Source organism: Ammodytes marinus (genome assembly GCF_949987685.1).
Source record: "Ammodytes marinus genome assembly, chromosome: 20".
In the NCBI taxonomy this organism is placed as follows: domain Eukaryota; kingdom Metazoa; phylum Chordata; class Actinopteri; order Uranoscopiformes; family Ammodytidae; genus Ammodytes; species Ammodytes marinus.
The window spans coordinates 13956215-13974842 of record NC_137224.1 but is presented as its reverse complement, the minus strand read 5'-3'; the positions used below and the strand labels follow the sequence as shown (position 1 = coordinate 13974842).

The window sequence follows — 18628 nt, the reverse complement described above, 5'->3', positions numbered from 1 at the left end:
GAGGAGGAACTGACCAACCTATTCAGCTCCTTCCTTTTCAGTCCATTACTGTGGCAACAACATTCTGGCCGAAGCAACATCGAATCAAATACAAGGAAATTACAGAATGGAGTCAATGGCATATTACTGTTTTTTTCTGCTGCCGCGATGTTTTGCAGCCCGATACAAGGAGGATGAATCAGACCCAATAAATATGTACGTCGTATTCAATTGACGGTCCAAGTTACATGGAGCCAGTTCCCCATGATGATGAATGGCTGTTTTTGTTTGGTCTGTGTCGCTTGAACATGACGGAGCAAATCTCCCTGCAGCCAGCTCCAACTGTGATGCAACAGACCTAGGATTAGACTTGATCCTACCGCTGGCGGCGTGCAGGCCACAAGACAAGAGTAACTCCTCTAAACAGTAACATAGTGTGTGTCTGTGTGCCTGTGTGAATGTGGGGATTCCACAGGTTTGAAAATACTCGACAATACAGTGACCTTTAACGATGGCACTGAAAAGCAGAAGATATGAAGGACACGGGTGAAAACATGGACAAAGATCACGAGCTACGCATTTCAAATGTTCGCAAATACGATATGGCAGTCACATGATGAGGAACACTGCTCTTGTATATAGAGAGTGAGATGGTTGTTTGGTGCTAACACAAGACACAACAAGTGTTGAGTGGTGGAAGTCCAATTACCCAGAAGCTGACAGGGGCGACAAATTCGGGCTTACCCCAAAAACATCAATCTCCCCTGTCCCTGGACCAAAAAGGAAATCTCCCACCCACTTGAATCGATTGCAGCTCCTATAAGCTCTGAGGAGAGAGAGAGGGAGAAAGAGAGTGAAAAAGATATTTGGAACTAACAGCTTTGTGGGTCCTTATCCACGTGCTGCAGACTTAGTGACTCCCTCGCTTTTTCTCTGGCACAGAAATGCTTCAACTACAAGAGAAAAAAAAACTCTCTTACACTCTTTTTCCTTTCCTTCGCTCTCATACTTTAATCTCCCCCGCCCTTTTTGCAATAGATTGGACTTTTTCCTCATTCGGGTTGCATTCTTGCCCCAGACATCATGTGAAAAGTGGAGTATAAAACAGTGCTTTTGTAGTGTGTGTGAATTATCTGGGGGCCTAGGACGGGAGCACAGTAGCGCTTAAGGCCACAACTCAATTACAGCAATGCGAGTCAGGTGGCGGCGTAGAAATCCCCTTAGCCTTGACGCACAAATAGGGACACAGTGTGCGCCTTCATTGCCAAGACGTGGGGGAAAGTCTGAAGCGGGCGCGCAGTCTCTTTATACAAAAGACATGCTAGGCCGATGCTTTACAGATGAATAGCTGCCCCAGATATGGATCTGAGTGCCGTGAACAATAGCATTTTGTTTAGCATGTTGTTTGTCTCTATGTTATGTTTGAATGTGGATCTAGACTGAAAGAGTCACATGGCACTTAAGATGGTTGCAGGGCTGTTTCGAAAACAACTGGATCAGATGCAAATGTTAAAAAGGCACTTTGTTGGATTTCATGGATTCAACAAAAATGCCAAAATGCACAATTATGGTCAATAATATTTGAAAGGAAAATTGGGTTGTGTCAAACGCACTCAAGGGCAGTAGTGAGTGTATCCTGTCTTTCCGTCTCTCTTTGTCCTGGCTATAGGATCCCTGCAGCATCAATAAAAAGCAGAGCTGTGGTTCAGGGGATTGGTTTTCCAAAAAACATGTTCAAGAGAAAACCAATGGCCTTTGAAGCTATAGTCTGTTTGGGTTTATTTCACTTCACTGTGCACTTGTCACAGTGTGAAGAGTAAAAGTCGCTATACTACAGCTAACAAAGAAAGTACCGGTAGTTGTATGGGATTCTGCATTGACGTAAGATCTTTCCTAACACACACACACACACACACACACACACAAACACAGACACACTAAAATAATCCCCTCCCTCCAGGTCAACACAGCCTCTGTGCCATTTTACAAGCAAAAAAAAAATCATATCTCGAACTCATTTTGTCTTCACAAGTTCCTGAGGGCAGTCAAACAGCAAAAATATGCTATAAATATATATATGTAATTAATTTATATTTAAATCAAAGACTTATTATGTTTGCACACGCTTTGCACACAACTTCAACCGGCTGCTGTGCAAAGCAAACCTCGATTCAACATTGACGAGATATCAACATTCCAAAATTCACAGGAATGCCAGATGAATGCCACACAAGCTGTGTAACAGTTTCTGTGCAAAGCAGATGTGTCTGACAAGCATCAGCTGTAGGCTCACCTTCCTGCTAACACCACAAATCCCACTCCCATCAGGGTGTGGATGTGTTCTTCATCAACACCAATCAAAATACAGACCATCCCTGTATTAGCCTTGAAACAAATATTACTTTGAACCTTGTGAGTGGTGGGGTGTCTATCCCATTGACTAGCAGGCTAGGAGACAAAATATACATTAACACACCTTCAAACACAATAAACTATATTTAATCCAACCCTGCACCACACCCTACAGAGCTTCAAAAGGTCCCACCAATCTGAATAAACATCTCTTTGTGAGTCAAGTCAATGAAAAACAGCGACTAGAAATGATTAAACATCATCAAGTTTCACAAGGAGAAGATTGATTGTGTTATTCCGGGCTCTTGTTTTACACTGGCATGAATTGCTGTTAATTATAACGTCCCTTAATGTATCAGTGTGGGTTTACCAAGGTTACAAAACTAGTAAACAGTCATTTATTTAACATGGCCATATTTATTTATTTTTTTCTAGTCGATTTTGCTTGATATAATAACAACAACCTATAAAATATTGCATCTGCATTTTGTTACAATAAATGCATGTCACAACTCTAAACTAATACTGTGAGCCAACTCATCATGCCTCAATGACTCCTAATTCCACTTCCTGTCCTATAGCACGCCCTCACTTCCTGTTTGGGAATGTGAATAGGATGTTTTTACTGGTCCACTAGATGAAGAACAACCTCATTTAGATGAAGGGGTGGCTGGGATTAAATGAGGACAGCGTTTACGCACACATTCTTGTGTTTGTGTGTGTGTGTGTGTGTGTGTGTGTGTGTGTGTGTGTGTGTGTCCGTGGGCATGTATGTGCGAGCCTGAAACCTACGCTGATGGGAGTGGACAGGAGTAGCCTGGGGTAATCACGTCATTATCCTTGCTGATGGGTGAAAGCGGCTAACTGCAGACACTCACCTTATATACACACACACACACACACACACACACACACACACACACACACACACACACACACACACACACACACACACACACACACACACACACACACACACACACACACACACACACACACACACACACACACACACACACACACACACACACACACACACACACACACACACACACACACACACACACACACACACACACACACACACACACACACACACACACACACACACACACACACACACACACACACACACACACACACACACACACACACACACACACACACACACACACACAAATAAAAGGGGCCCCCCCTGCTGGAGTCCTGCCAGACAAGTCTATCTGCTTTTAAAATGTAACCCAATTTACCGCAACTAGTAGGCCGCGATAGCTCAGGGACTTCTCACCAAGCAAAGAAGCCTGAAACGTTAATACGGTAGGGTCAGTGTTCAATGGTACAGCCCAGCATCGACATCTGGGACTGGGATTTGGGTTGCTTAAGAGCTGATGGTTAAAGACGTTTGATGGTAGCGGTCAATCTCTCAAGTGAAATCATACATGGGCCCTGGGACATGGACTTACTCATTGTGACAGGAGCACCCCTCCTCTGCCGCTCAGTACAAAAATGTGTGGAAAAAATGTGTGGGTACGAGCAGCTGTCTCCAAGTGCGAGCTTAGTTTGGAATGGCAGCCCTGCAGCGAAAGTCATGAGCTCACATTAAAACAGTCTCAGTGTGTTGTTTTAACTTGCTCGCTTCGATAAAATGTCACCGGCTACGTGTGCACGCGCACATGTGTTCATATAATATAAAGCCCCTTTCCTTGAGACTCTCCAGCAGTGGAAAACCCCCTTCAGTCACACATAGATCACATAACCTCTCTTGACATTGGAGGACAGCACTCCCAATGGAAAGATGCAGATTCACACACGCTGAGTGCCGGCCAAGGCCCCAGACTGCCATTGTCCTTCAGAGTCATCCAAACAAAACAATGAAGAGGGTCACGCAAGGCCCCCTGTGGAATGGTAAATAACCGGAGACAGTGAGTGGGAGCGTCGGAAAGAGATTCAGAGAGGGCCGAATTACAGAGAGCGAGAGAGGTTCAGAGAACAAACCACTGGCAATGACAGTGTTTTATGGGACAACGAGTGCAAAATATGATCATCTGGGGGCAGGAGGATTCCACTAATGTTCAATCATTCAAAAATAACCTGACACTGCTTGAATGGAGAACACATCAGATCCATGATGTATGTATGCAGCAAAAACATCCATGTATAGAAAAGTGTAAATCACCTCACTCTCCAGCATAAGTATTATAGTTACTGTAACACATGATGAACACACATCCATTCCACTATGGGAACAACAGCAGTTTACACTGTATACAGTGCAGGAGGCAGTCGTTCTTTGTGTGTATATAATCATGTAGGTGAGTGTTGCTTTTGCCAGAGAAGAGGGGGGGGGGGGGGGGTTCCAAACGATATCAAAGAGCCTAGATCGTGCTGATGTTAATCATTCATTAGTGCTGAGTGACCCTTAATCATAAAACCATCTTTGTTGTCATTATTCATCTGGTATAAAATGCCAGCCGGTTAATTCAGGCTCGGGATGTTGACAATAGGCGGTCTACAAAAGGGCTTGGAAGCCACAGTCTTCCTCCCGATTGCTCTTTCATATGCTAATGAGGGAACTGTTTTGGGGTTTTACTGGCCTGGTTGGAAATGATTTAGGGCGACACCGCTGCTCTGGGCCTTTATGTTTAGGCTGGCCGCGGGGGCTCATATATCACCCTGATCATTAATCAATTAGCGTCTCCTAGCCACCTGTCGGACACATCGTCACACAAAACATTCCTGCCCCTGGGCAGTTGCTAGACGATGATCATCAGTAGAACCACTATTACCTTCCAAACCCCCTCGTCACCCCAACCCCCTTCTATGGTAATGCCCTGATGGATTACATAATCACACCCTAACACTGCCCGCAAACGAAAAGGCCTCTTCTGAGTGGGTATCGCCATGGTGTTTTTGTTGTTGTTGTATTATTATTATTATGGGACCCCTCCCCCTCCCAAAACAAATGAACGGCAAGTTAACATATATCTGCCCTCCGCTGTCAGAAAACAGAAAAGAAGGGGTTAGAGAGGAATTGATGCCGACCTTGAAGGAGAATCAATAAACTGACGCTATTGAAAAGTGCTGAATGCACACCAACACCTTGTCCTCCATTGTTTTAAAAGCAACTGCCTCCAGTGGGATATTGATGGCTGTTTACTATCGATGGCGTGTCACAGTAGCCAAATGTATGTGAGCTGGAAACTATCAGGCTCTTTGCTGTGTCATTAGGGCAGGTCCAAAAAAAAAGTGATTTTGTTTGGACTAGATGAATGTACTGCTGACTTGCAGTAAATGAGAAAGAAAGCCAGACCACTAAAACAAACACACAGTGGCTTTCTATCTACCTGTTCATTCATCACACGTTCAGCTGCAATCACAAGTGTCCACCAGGATCTATGTTTGGGTAAAAGTTCCAGCATCTGGAAAACTGAACACAATGAGAGAGAAGCACGAGGTGAAAAAAAGTGTTACATTTGTTATGGTCTGGGTTGACGAAAAACTTCATCAGGCCTTGTGATCACATGAAGCCACTTGAGACACTGTGCGGTGGGAACGATGGCAATTGAAAAATTCCTCTAAGATTTCCGCTTAACAACAACCGTCACAAATTCGTTTTTTTCTTTCTTCGTTTTATGTAAATTTGAACTCTTATGTAAAGGCCCTCGCTGCCACTAGACAATCTCTTTTTCACAGGCTGGCTTCCCTGACAATGCCCAACTCCCCTCCCAACTCAAACCCCCCCCCAAAAACCCTCACATTTTTCACACTTTTTTTACTCTTCTGTTATTTGGAACTAATTCTTAAAAGCAGCTGAAGAGATAAGTGGCACTAAAATTAGAGCGTAATCCGCCTACCCTCAATATGGGGACATGGAGAAAGTAGATTTGTCAAGCCTTGATTTAGCAGTATTCTTTCATTATAAAAGTAGCACTCTTCACGCAGCTTAGCAATAGGAAATGGCTCAATCAGTCTCACGTGGAACATTTAGATGGGGAGGGAAGAAGAGGATGGAGTGAGGGCCTATCTCGGAGCCCAGAAAACCTGGCATCATGCTGCTACCATTATTGTGAAGCCAGCATTGTTTCTCCTACCTGTGAAAAACTATTTAACTCTCAGGGTTCCCCCTTGAAAATGACATTGGCTCTCCCTTTTGAAATGGCTCCAAACAGAAGAGCTGTTGTCAGTGAAGGGGGGATTGTAGAAAAATCTGGGCCACTGTGCTGGGCGTGCAAAGCGGGCAGCGCTGGGCCGGGCCCGTCTTTTTTTCGTCTTTTAAATCCAACCAGCTGAGGCAGGGAGCCAGCCGGCGACACTATCAGTTGGATTTTCAAAAGAACAAAAGCTCCTCAGCGATTCTTTACACTGCCAGTGGAAAAAGAGAAAGACGCTGAACAGAAAACCCATCCAGCAGCATAGATACTCAGTGTGTGTGTGTGTGTGTGTGTGTGTGTGTGTGTGTGTGTGTGTGTGTGTGTGTGTGTAGGTGTGTGTGTGTGTGTGTGTGTGTGTGTGTGTGTGTGTGTGTGTGTGTGTGTGTGTGTGTGTGTGTGTGTGTGTGTGTGTGTGTGTGTGTGTGTGTGTGTGTGTGTGTGTGTGTGTGTGTACACACATTTATAGCCTCCATGTCCTTGGTATTATTCCAACCAGATCCATTTCTTCCAGAAGATTATTCCCTCGATAAGCTCAAGGTTTTTCTTCTATTTACTTATCTCTTCTTCAGTATGGTCCTCAACTGTGGGGCTGTGATATTAGATGTGCATGGGTCAAAACTAACATGGAGGAAATAAAAATAGAAAAATAATATCACTTCTGGCTCACCCGTTTCTAATCACATTCACAACATTAACGTATTTCAGAGGCAACAAGGCCAAATAACAGATAAAAAGGAAAAATGTCACACTTGACTCCAAACAAGGAGCTAGTTGTGTTCCCTGGTATCTATTGGTGGACGAGCAGTGTTGGGGAGAAAAAACCTACTTGCTGAGCCAGATAAGGGCTATTCACAGGGAACAGGGGCAGGGAGACGACAGCGGGGAAGGAGGAGGGCAAAAGGGGTTGACCTCACGGGGTCAATAGGTGATTACAAACATGTATCATACGCAAGCTTGCTAAATGAGAAGCCAGGCAGCGCATGTCTCTGAAGAATTCAGCCCACATTTCGATGTCAAAGTCCACATGAAGGCTGGGCCCTTACTACTGGCAGACCAGATGCCCTCCTGTGTTGATGACAAATATTGGAATCCCTATAAGTAGAATAACATGCCATGCTGGCACACACACACAGCAGCAGCAGCCGCACAATCATTACATCATTGTGACGATTTAATGAGCCAAGCCTGGATAAGATCAAGAATTTAAAGAGCTGCCAAATGCCAATATAAAAAGCTTGTATTTCATGCTTCATGCGAGAGGCTAAAAAAATAAGTTTAATTTGATAGGAAAAACCATGGTTGGGAGGATGAAGGGGGCTGCTGCTGTGGTCGAGGGGTCTAATGCCTCGTTTCCACCGAGTAGAGCGGGTCGGATCGGAGCGGTTCGGTCCGGGTAGTTTGGCTTTTAATTTACCAAAAGTTGGGTAGGGTATGGTTTAAGCGCACCTAACCGCTCTGAGCCGCTCCAAATCTCAGTACTCCTCCGTAGGGGTACCAGCCGCCTGAAAGGGTGCCGAAAATGCGGAGCTACACACTGCCGTCATTTGATTGGCCGAAAGAATCATTTCCGCCATGTGTAGTCACCTCGGCAAGAGTCTTGTGTTTTGGCGAAAATGTGAGCACAGCACTGTTTATTGTGTGATGTTTTTCCTCGTCATTAAATGAATCAGTTGGCTACACTGTGTCCCACTGCTACGATGTCACGAAGCTGCCGCAGCCAGCGCTGTTCGCTCACTGTCTCTGTCAGTTGCACCGAGCCGTCTCTGTGCTCTCAACAACACGGGGGGAATAAATAAAGAAGCGGCTGGTTTGACCATGCAAAAACAAGAGACCGCTGGCTTGACCACAGTTGTTCCACAGCCCGATAGTTTGACCCACATTCTGGCGGCGGCTATCGCAGTCCAGCCTAAACCCCGCCCCACCAGTAAGGGTAGGGTCATAAACCCCGCCCTAAGGGTAGGGTCGGCGGTGGAAACAACACCGAGATTCTTAAAAGTGAGCTGTCCCGCTCTGAGCCGCTCCGACCCGACCCGCTCTACTCGGTGGAAACGAGGCATAAGTCCTGATGAAAACCATGCTAGGTATCTTAGCACTGTAATGGGAATTAGGGATTCGATGGAGGCACAACTCACAGCCACACTGGCATTTCACATGGAGGAAAATTACAAAAAAAAGATTGAGACAGACTTATCAGAAAACACCCCACCCTCAACAGGGGACTTGCCCTCAACACTGGCTCTTCTCAAGTGGCACAGCAGCTCTGCATTGCCTGTGGTGTGTTGTGGACAAGTATGATCAGAGTTGGAAAGTGGGTATCCCCGGCCCAGAGGCCAACCCAGAATGGAAATGTGCTGTTGTGTGTGTGACTGCAGAAGGGACAATTAGGACACACTCACGCAACAGACATCCATCAAAAGAGAAGAGGACAGTTCATTTCACAAGCAAACATAGCCTTCTTGTTAGTCACTTCACAACTTATGCATGGGCAGAGAGGATCCACAGTGTTTCTGCTAGAAGTGAAACACGCACAAACAAAAACACAAATTAGAGATGGCATCCCATTTTCTAGTCCCACACATCCAACGCACTCGGAAAAGAACAAAAGCTTCCAAGAAATCACTTGAAGTCTGTACATTTATTTATTTATTTATTTTCATGCATTTAAATACAGGAGCTGTCTGCATGGCTCAATTTTTCTTCAACCTTCAATTTACGATTTGACAATCACATGCCTCTTTCTTCATCTTAAGATGCGTTGCCTATTTGGACAGCCCCACACGATCACAGATGTTCGCCCGGCACCGAGAAAATTGGAAAGGGATGTTGACCAACAGCAACAGCTGAGGGCAGGAATCCATGAAGAAGATGGGGTTTTATTAAATCAAATCAAAAAAAAATAATGGAAAAGAGGCTTAATATAATCCAGGGAAAGATCCACAAAACCAACTTCAAGCTGAATTAAAATTAACAATAACAAAGCCACAGCAGCCTTGCAGCATATTGCTACCGTCCCAATGGAGGACAGTTGTAGGGAGGAACAGAAAAAAAATTAAAAATTAATTGTTATTTTATGTCTAAATTCAGTTATGAGTGAACGCACCGACCTTGATAGATGTACTTCTATAAACACTTTGACCCTCCTCCAACAACCTGTGAGCGCTCACTCGGTGCTCGCTTGATGAAACAATGCACACACCTGTTTTCAATTTGTCACTTTAACGAGCAGATGACCCGCAACAACGCAACAAGCTGAACAGAGAAAGCATTTGAAAGGCGTTCCTCTCATTCCCGCTGTATAGCTCGGCTGTGTGTTTAAGGGTTGACTGAGACGTGACCAATTAAACGCTGAGCCCGACACAATGACTTGACACTCTGGGGGAACCGCAGGCCGGCCAAGGAAAAGGAGCAGCCGTTTCACATGTGCATAGGTGTAACAACGGGCACAGCTCCAAATGCTCTGCGAACTGCTTTCCCCTCATTTTTCACATTCCAACTTCCACAGGCCCGTCGTCAATTTAAGTCTCCCCCAGTAAGGCATAGGATCATGCCCAGTAGCAGTCGCTACAACTGGCCGATACCAAATGGAATGCAGCCATGTCAATGTTTTTAATTAATCCAGTGATTTTCCCTGCTGTGATGTGCAATGTAAAAGGGTCTATATATCGGCCAGGAACAGTTAGTCACTGACAGTCTTCTTGCACCTCGTCTCCACATTCACAGTGGCACAGCTGGTATTCAACAGACACCACATGCGATGTCTCATTCAATATAGAGGCCAGAGTACCAATGATTACTTCCGCTATGTAAATATGTTTCTAGGGTCTGGCGGAAGTGTTAGCTAAATACAACATGCTTGTTAAAATGTGCAGGAATGAACTTGTATGTGCTGTCAACAGTGCAATCTTCTATTCAACTCCATACAGTGGTGGAATGTAACAAAGTAAAAGTACTTTGTTACTGCATTTGAGTACATTTAGCATGTGTTTACTTTACTAAAGTAGATATAGTTCCGGGTACTTTTGACTTGTTGTCACCACTATATTTTACAGAAAATATCTACACTTTCTACTACACTACATTTCTACTAAGTTGCATTACATGTTACCGCCCAGCTAGACCACAAGTGTCTCTTACTTTTACTCAAGTAGAAAGGTTATTTCGGTACTTTTACTATTACTAGAGAACATTTTGGTCTGTTTATTTTTACTTTTACTTAAGTAAAGTGTTTGAGTACTTCCTCCACCACCTACTCCCTCTTACAGTCCTTGATTGAGGCAGAAATTCCTCTATTGACACAGGAGGCCTATGTTTGCTACTGGAAATGTGTTGCAAAGAAGCAGAAATGCATGTGCTGCAGGACGTCCAGATTGATTTTGGATTTTTTGTTGTTGTATTAAAACATAGCTTGTGGATAACTAGGTATGACCCAGGCTGATCTCCAGGATGGGGATTGAGGCCATCGTGGCATTTTTCAATGGATTATATAAAGCTCAATCTCTTTTCCCGATCCTTTGTTTATCATAATCCACTGCGCTCCTTTAAGCACTGGAACCTGTTCCTCAACGCGCAGCATTTTGCCGCACGTGAGCCGACTGCAAGGCAAGAAGGCAGCCACGAACAAATAAACAGTAGCCCGAAGTTCCAATTAGGGTTTTCCAAAAAGACGGCCAGAGCTAGCAAGCAAAGCCACAAAAAAGGATCAAAAAAAGAGGTTACTTTTCAGGTTTGCAGGTGGAAAATCCTTGAAGGGCTGAGTTTCTACTTCAGTATCTTGTTCAAGTTGTGATTGAGGAGAGAATGTTTAGATCCTTCTCCATGACTACCATACAAAACAGTGCAGGCAACAATCTCATGATACCAAATTATCAAAGGATAGCTGTTATACAGGCTGTGTTTTCTTTATGCAAAGTGGGTCACCATATCTTATCTTATGAATTATGTAGGAACATTTTGCTCAAACTCAAACTTCCCTGTGAGGATAAATAAAGTACCTATCTATCCATCTATCTATCTATGTATAAAATACAAATATAGAATCTGATGCTTGTTATGAAATGATATCTGGGGCCACACATACATCACTATGTGATGGGAAACAAGTTGAGTAGGCAGTGACTAAAAACTAAAAAGTAAATAGCTGATGTGTACAAATGAGAAGTGCTGCAGAAATCACCCAGTAACATGGAGCAGAGCGATGCAGAGAAGCCTGCTGGAACGCAGGCAACACATTTCACACAAGCAGGGCCAAGGAAACAACACGCTTGGGGCTTCCACCTTCATTTAGATGAAAATGGACCTCCTCGAGAGGAAATAAAGCCATTTTTAACTCCCCCTCTTGCTTTGGAGACTGCCCGCCGTAATGTGCTCAGTCAATGGACTGTGGGTTTATTCAACTGCAGGCGGCCCAAAGAACGGCCATAAATAATGCAGGGCAGCTCACATGAAACCCTTATCACCATTGTGCTGTCACCCAACAGAGAAGATTGCTTGTTTAATTTACTGCGCCGCATCTGTCTCAGTTCTGCTCAATTTAGTTTCACAATTTCAGCGGGCAAGTACTCCAGGTATTTATCAATATGCTTTTCGTCCGACGCCATGAATCAATGAAAATGCATTAACGCAATGTTCATGTATCTAGGTCTGTGTGAGCGTGCGTCTATGTGTGCACGTGAAATTTGGAAGGCACATGTGTTTTGGGTGATGGTGTGTGTGTACGTACGTGGGCCATGAAGAAGAACAAACAAGGAAGCTGCAGCTTGTGAAACAACAAAGGCTGGCTGAGAAAAAGCCATCAACACTCAATAACCGGAGCTCATTATTGGCCGTCTACAGCGTACTTCATTACATTACTATTCCATTAGCATGCAGACATTTGCATATTCCAGTCACCTCTTTACGGAGGCTGTTGATCATAACTGGCAGCCATATGCTGCCTGGTGCGCCATATTACAGAATTATTACTGCAAAATGAAAAAAGCTAAGAAAAATGGAAACTATGTTGACACTAAATGAAGTACAAAACCAATCAAAGGATCCGCCATTATTGATAGTGTCTCCCACAGCCACACTGAATGAACGAGTATCATTTACATCCAAGAGTCGCGGTTACTCGCTGACAAACATCTGTGGGCTGAGGTCTAGCTTCCCGGGAAGATGCACTGTAAAAATGCATGCACTGTTCAACACAATGTACATGGCTGTTTTAAAGGAACAAGACATAGAAGATTAATCCGTGCTTCATAAACCTACATAAGCATTGAAGTAGGTGCACTATGTAACTTTTGGTGTGTCAGAGAAGTGAACATTTTCTAAGGTATATTTTCATAACTGAATAAATGCACTTTCCTCACATGAAAATTGGATGACTGGAACACTGTTTGAAGTTACAAAGCTACTTTCAAAGTTACTGTTTCACGGTTGTTGTTTACAGAAGCAGGGCCCGCAGTTTGTTTTGCAAACATAGTCTAGTCTTATGATTGGTTCCAGGTGCCTCACATTAACTGCTTGATTCATGATGATAAAGTTATCCAACAGTAAGAATTACATTTGGAGAAAATACATTTTGTAAACTAACTAGGCGCTGTGCAAAGGTAAACAAACCCCTGAAACTGCATAGTGCACCTTTAACTAGACCGTAATCCTCTCTTTTGAGGGGAAATTTTGGCTTGATGTCCATAACTCCAGCTGCAAGCACAGGAATCCCTGCCACCTAACAGTGCTGTACTGCTACATTTCAGCATTGACAAATGATTTGGTGCGATGGCTCTTGTGCATCGTAATGACAGCCCCATGGAGACAGAATAAGCAGCAGTGGCTCACTGGCTATACGTGGACTTGGCGGGCACAAGCTAACGATTGCTACGAGCCACTTACAAGCAGCTAGCTGTCGGAGCTAGCAAAATCACGTATCATCTTTGTTATTTCTCCACCGGGGTGTTCACACTTCACACTGATAAATGTGGCACCAGCAAACTCCTAATGCTAATGTGCAAGCGGGCTCCAACCTGAGCAGCTGGGTAATACACTGTCAACCGCCACGTACGCCCACACAGGAGGCACAATAGAGAGGATTTGTTCCACTGAAATGGGTGTTAAGATGCTTTGGGTTGTGCAGTGCTTTTGAAAACTGGACACGGCTGCTGCTCACGTGTCATGGGAATGACACAGGAGGACCTCTTGTGTCTTAATTAGAAAGATTACATGAGAGAAGTTGGTATGATAAGTACCCCATCACAGTGTTAAAAGATTATTTGGTTGTATAACCTGTAACAGATTCGGTTTGATAATTGTTTATTCGTTTGAGTCACTATTCTGGCGAGTGAGCACCTCAGCTTGCAGCTATAGCTTTCTCTAACTTGAATCACTTTTGGCTTCTTCTCATTAAACTCATTATCTTTAGGTTTTGGGATGGTTGGTCGGAAACCAAAACAAGATATTCTGAAGACGTCATACCTTGGACTATGGGAAAGCTGGGATGGGCATTTCCACTATGTTGTGGCATTTTGTAAAGCATACAAATAATGAACTAAGGAAAACAATCCTTAGTTGCAATCATAATCCAAAGCCATTCCAGTGGGTCGTGTCTCTGTATATTTTTGTTATATTCTGCTGCTCCAAGTTTCAAGTGACCTAAAAAAAAAGAAGGAAGAAAAAAAGGAAGAAAAAAAAGAATGAAGACTAAAATTAGACCAATGTCAACAAAGTAAATATGAAAATGGAAGGTTTTGCCTCAAGAGCCAAACACAAATCCCCGCAATGTCATAACTGACTGCAGACACACACACACTTGGCACAGAGCAGCATGGGTATAATCAAGGAGCACTTAAGGGCAGATTCGCTGGTTAGACATCTGTGCGAGTGACACACACACGGCTATCTGGCTGGGCTGTCTGACTTGTGGCAGCAGAGGGTTAACTTGGCAGCTCTGGCTGTACAGTGCGGCTCTAAAAGGAATATTAACAGCATGTCCCACAGTGCAGACAGAGAGAAAGAGAGAGAGCAACAGAAAAAAAGGAGGGCGGAGAGAAAAGGAGAGATGGAGAAAAAGAGGCAAGCAGCATTAAAAAAGGGGTGGGGGGGTGGGTGTGCGAATCCAATTTCCAGTGACAGTGCGCCCAGGATCACTGTTTCAGTGAAAGAACATATCATCTGTCAAAGTTAATGGCGGTGTCCTGGGGAAAATGAAGGGAAATAGAATGGAGACCATTCATTAAGAAGGTTGGGGAGAGAGGTGTGTGTAGAAGCCATCGGACTGCTCCACTGTCTCCCCGGGAAAATAAATATACACATGCCATTATTTGTGCTGTTTACGAGGTGGCAGTGCAGCCCACAACCAAGGTTCTCATGCTAACAGAGATAATATTAGCGCAGATTCCTTGAAGAGGAATCCGTGGGCCTTCGTCAGGGGATGACTAGGGTCAGCCCTGGCTTGCCTTGGTCAGTAGCAAACAGGCCAGGACGGTCTGTCTCTCACTCGAAAGCTGTGGATGTACTCAGTGCAAAGCAATTGATACCATTGTTTTATGGAGAGGAGGGCTGAGGGGGAAGATTAAGAAGCAAACAATAGGGCTCTTTCACTGGAAATGTCAGCCGTCACGCCAGGGGAAACTGTCCGACTGGGCAGCAGAGACACTTTAGTAAAAAAAAAAAAAAACAGGGTACAAAAAACAAGTGTGGAAAATGGTAGGAAACCCTGTGTGACGACTATAGGGCCATGAAACAGGCAGGGTGACACCGGGCCAAAACCTTCCCCATTGCCAAACAGTAGAAATGCAATCTGGAGAACACGGGACAACAGGGCTATAGAAAGCTTTACAACGCGGATCATGTGATGTCACAAACAGAAAGGCATGGCTTTCAATTTATTGCTATGTGTGTGTGTGTGTGTGTGTGTGTGTGTGTGTGTGTGTGTGTGTGTGTGTGTGTGTGTGTGTGTGTGTGTGTGTTTGTGTGTGTGTTTGTACGTGCGTGTGTGTGTGTGTGTGTGTGTCTGTGTGTGTGTCTTAAAAGCACTAGAAGAAAAAGAAAGCAGTACAATTCTCTAGATGAAAGTGTGGATCATGATTTCAAGGTCTACCACACCAATCTGTAGCTTGAAGCCTCCACTCTGAATCAATAAGCAGGATAATAGGTTATATGGGTCTTTAGCTCAGCCTCATTAGGAAAAAAAGGAGACAAACGTGGCCTGATTCTTCCCGGCAAATTAACATAGTGAGTGAGAGTGAGGAACCTAAAATATCACAATTGTAAGATCCATTCTGGGACGTTTTATCATGAGACTTTACTTACAAACGAGGGATACAAACTTTTTCTCTCGGAGCGCTTTGATAGCCCCACTGGCCTTGGACCTCTTTGAAAATCTCACTCCGAGGGTTTTGAGGTGAATATCAAGTGCAAGCCGAAAGTGAGGTACCCTGCCAGTTTAAGGGCTGGGATGAAAAACCCAAGTTATTCTACCCACTATGACCTAATTGCTCTCGCTCGCTCTCTCCGACGTGAACACTGGGAGCTGTGCACTTTGACACGTAAAGATTATTTAATACCATCAAAGCCATGAAAAGAGGAATAAAGGAAGGCGGGCATGTAAACGAGGGGAAGTTAACCCTTGCAAGGCCAGTAAGTAGGGCCCGGGCAGTCCATTGCTCTGTATGGAATCAGTATGCCAGAGGAGGGCTGTGTCTAACTGCTGCCGGCCCGAGTGGAGCTCCCCACATCCCCAACATCACAGCGGATCCAGAACTCCCCCCTTTCAACAAAAAAAAATTAAATCCCACTCGGCTTCGACTGCACTCTCCTGGTTATCGGCTCCCACCCTTCTTCTTCTTCTTCTCCTGCTTTTCCCACACTCGCCCCAAGTCCCTGAGGCAATGTCTACGTCATCGCGCAAAACAGCCAAACCGCTGTAATATCCTAATTTATTTCTACTTATTCTGACAGAGTCGGGCCTGTCTCATTAAGGTCAAGGCTAGTTTTATTAGTGTGTGAGGCTGCTACACTGGACTTCATTTGCAGGACTTACTGTTTCACTATTAAAAAAAAGTGGAGTCAGCCATTCTGGAGAATGCTTGCTTTCTAAAAAAAAAATCCAGTGTTATTACATAGGCTCTGTAAACTGATCGTGAGGAGATATTCACTCATTTTGACAAGAAGTGATATCCAGAATCACTGTGTCCTCCTTTAAATGTTATTTGCTGACGTGGATGAATTGTTGTTAATGGCAACATCAGTGAATTGGTACAACATGTACACATGAAACCCTAACTCCGAGGCACTGCGGTTTCTCACTTCCGACTCCAGAAACAGAGTAACCAGCAGTCAAAATCCGACAGCGTGTGGGTGGGACTGGGTAGAGGTGTTTACCGTTAGGCAAGCACTGGATGACATCTCCAGGGTTGCCCTGCTATTGTGGGGGAGCAGGCCTCAACTGTCAGTGCATGATGAGTTTGTGCTGCACAGCCACAGTCGGGTGAGTCAGCCTTGCTTGTCAATAACAGGTGAGTAGGGTGCTGTGTTTGCGTGCGTGCGTGTGTGCGTGCGTGCGTGCGTGCGTGCGTGTGTGTGTACCACTACAAACCAGAACCAAAACCACCTGACACGCTGAGGGCTATTTCAGAGAACGCTTGGTGCACTGCCAAAGTCTGCCAAGAAAGAGCATATCAGGAAAGGTCTCAAAATATTTCCTCCGTCACTTCTTTGCTAAATCTGCATTTCCACCTCCTACTATTGGCTGTGTGTGTGTGTTACGTGGGAAGGATGCTATCTATCTTGTGACTGAGATCAGAACAAATTGCATGATTCACTGATACGTTGACCTACTGAGCTTGTATGGATTACACCATGTATAACACCTGATGGTAACACGAGGACGGAGAGACACACTGCGGCCGCTCTATATAACTTGCCACACATGCAGCATTTGAAAGAGGTCACTCGTCATTTCTAAATTCCACATATGCTAGTTTTACACCATCGTTCCACAGAAGAGTAAAAGGAAAATGGAATTTGGGCAACACCCAATATAACCTGAACAAACATGTGTCAATCTGACAAACCTTCAGTAACTCCTCATTTGTTCCACAGGTGATGAGAATTTGACAAACAACCCTAACAGAGTAAAGAGATACTGACTCATTACTACTATACTGTTTATTGGAAGAAATTCATTTCCAGTGTCATTCACAGACTTGACTTTACAATCTGAAGAGGCAGGAGAGGGACAAGGTGAGGGGAGGTGCAAAGAGGACAGAGTGAGTGGCGTTGTGCCACTGCCTCAACGATGATGAGACATACAGCAGCATGTGAAACCGAGGTGTGCAAGCAAGGCCTTTAACCTTTAACTGGCACGAAGAACTTACCATTGACGCCCTGTCACAGAGCGATGCCATTACAAGGGAAAAGAAACTCTCGCCTTTGTACCACGCTAACAAAAAACACTGCATTTTTAGAAGTACAACACTAGGCAGTATAAAACATTTTTTAAACTAATATGTGATGTTTAGGTTATTTAGTTTTAGTTAGCTAGCTCTTTATTTTTGCAAGAAACAATGCAACATTTTCCATTCCTGCTCTGAGGAGGGAAGTGTGAGAAGTGTGACATGACGAGGTGCTTTAAATTCTCATTTCTACAAACCTTAAAGAAACAAAGAGTTAATAGTATGAAATATACTTTTGAATGCCAACATCAAACCTATCAGATAAGCACATTCACAGGAATTATTTTTTTAATAATTCAGTGATGGGGTATCCTATGGAAGATAGCGGGGTGGAGAGCAGATTAAAACGGTTACATCATCAAACCTCTGAAGGTTATGATGAAAATTATCATTAGGTTATGTGACAGTTCAGTGGTCAGGTAAACAATCTTGCGTTGCTTAGCCCGAGCCTCCCCAATTACGGGGAGGGCACAGCACATTCGACTGTGAATCACACCGAGAGAGTGGAGGTGACAGGTCGGGAAAACCTTCCCCGACACACCAAATTTCCCCACTCTGAGTGACTTGGCCTCTAATGCATCTTGCTCTGAATGTCACAGGTCTTCACATGAAAGGGCATCTCTCTCTCTCTCTCTCTCTCTCTCTCTCTCTCTCTCTCTCTCTCTCTCTCTCTCTCTCTCTCTCTCTCTCTCTCTCTCTCTCTCTCTCTCTCTC

At 44.3% G+C, this 18628-nt stretch overlaps 1 protein-coding gene across 1 annotated transcript in view; it reads right to left on the bottom strand.

The window, feature by feature from the left end:
* Window positions 1–18628, bottom strand: part of raraa (retinoic acid receptor, alpha a) — a 145471-nt gene that overhangs the window by 125726 nt on the left and 1117 nt on the right. The window lies entirely within an intron of this gene.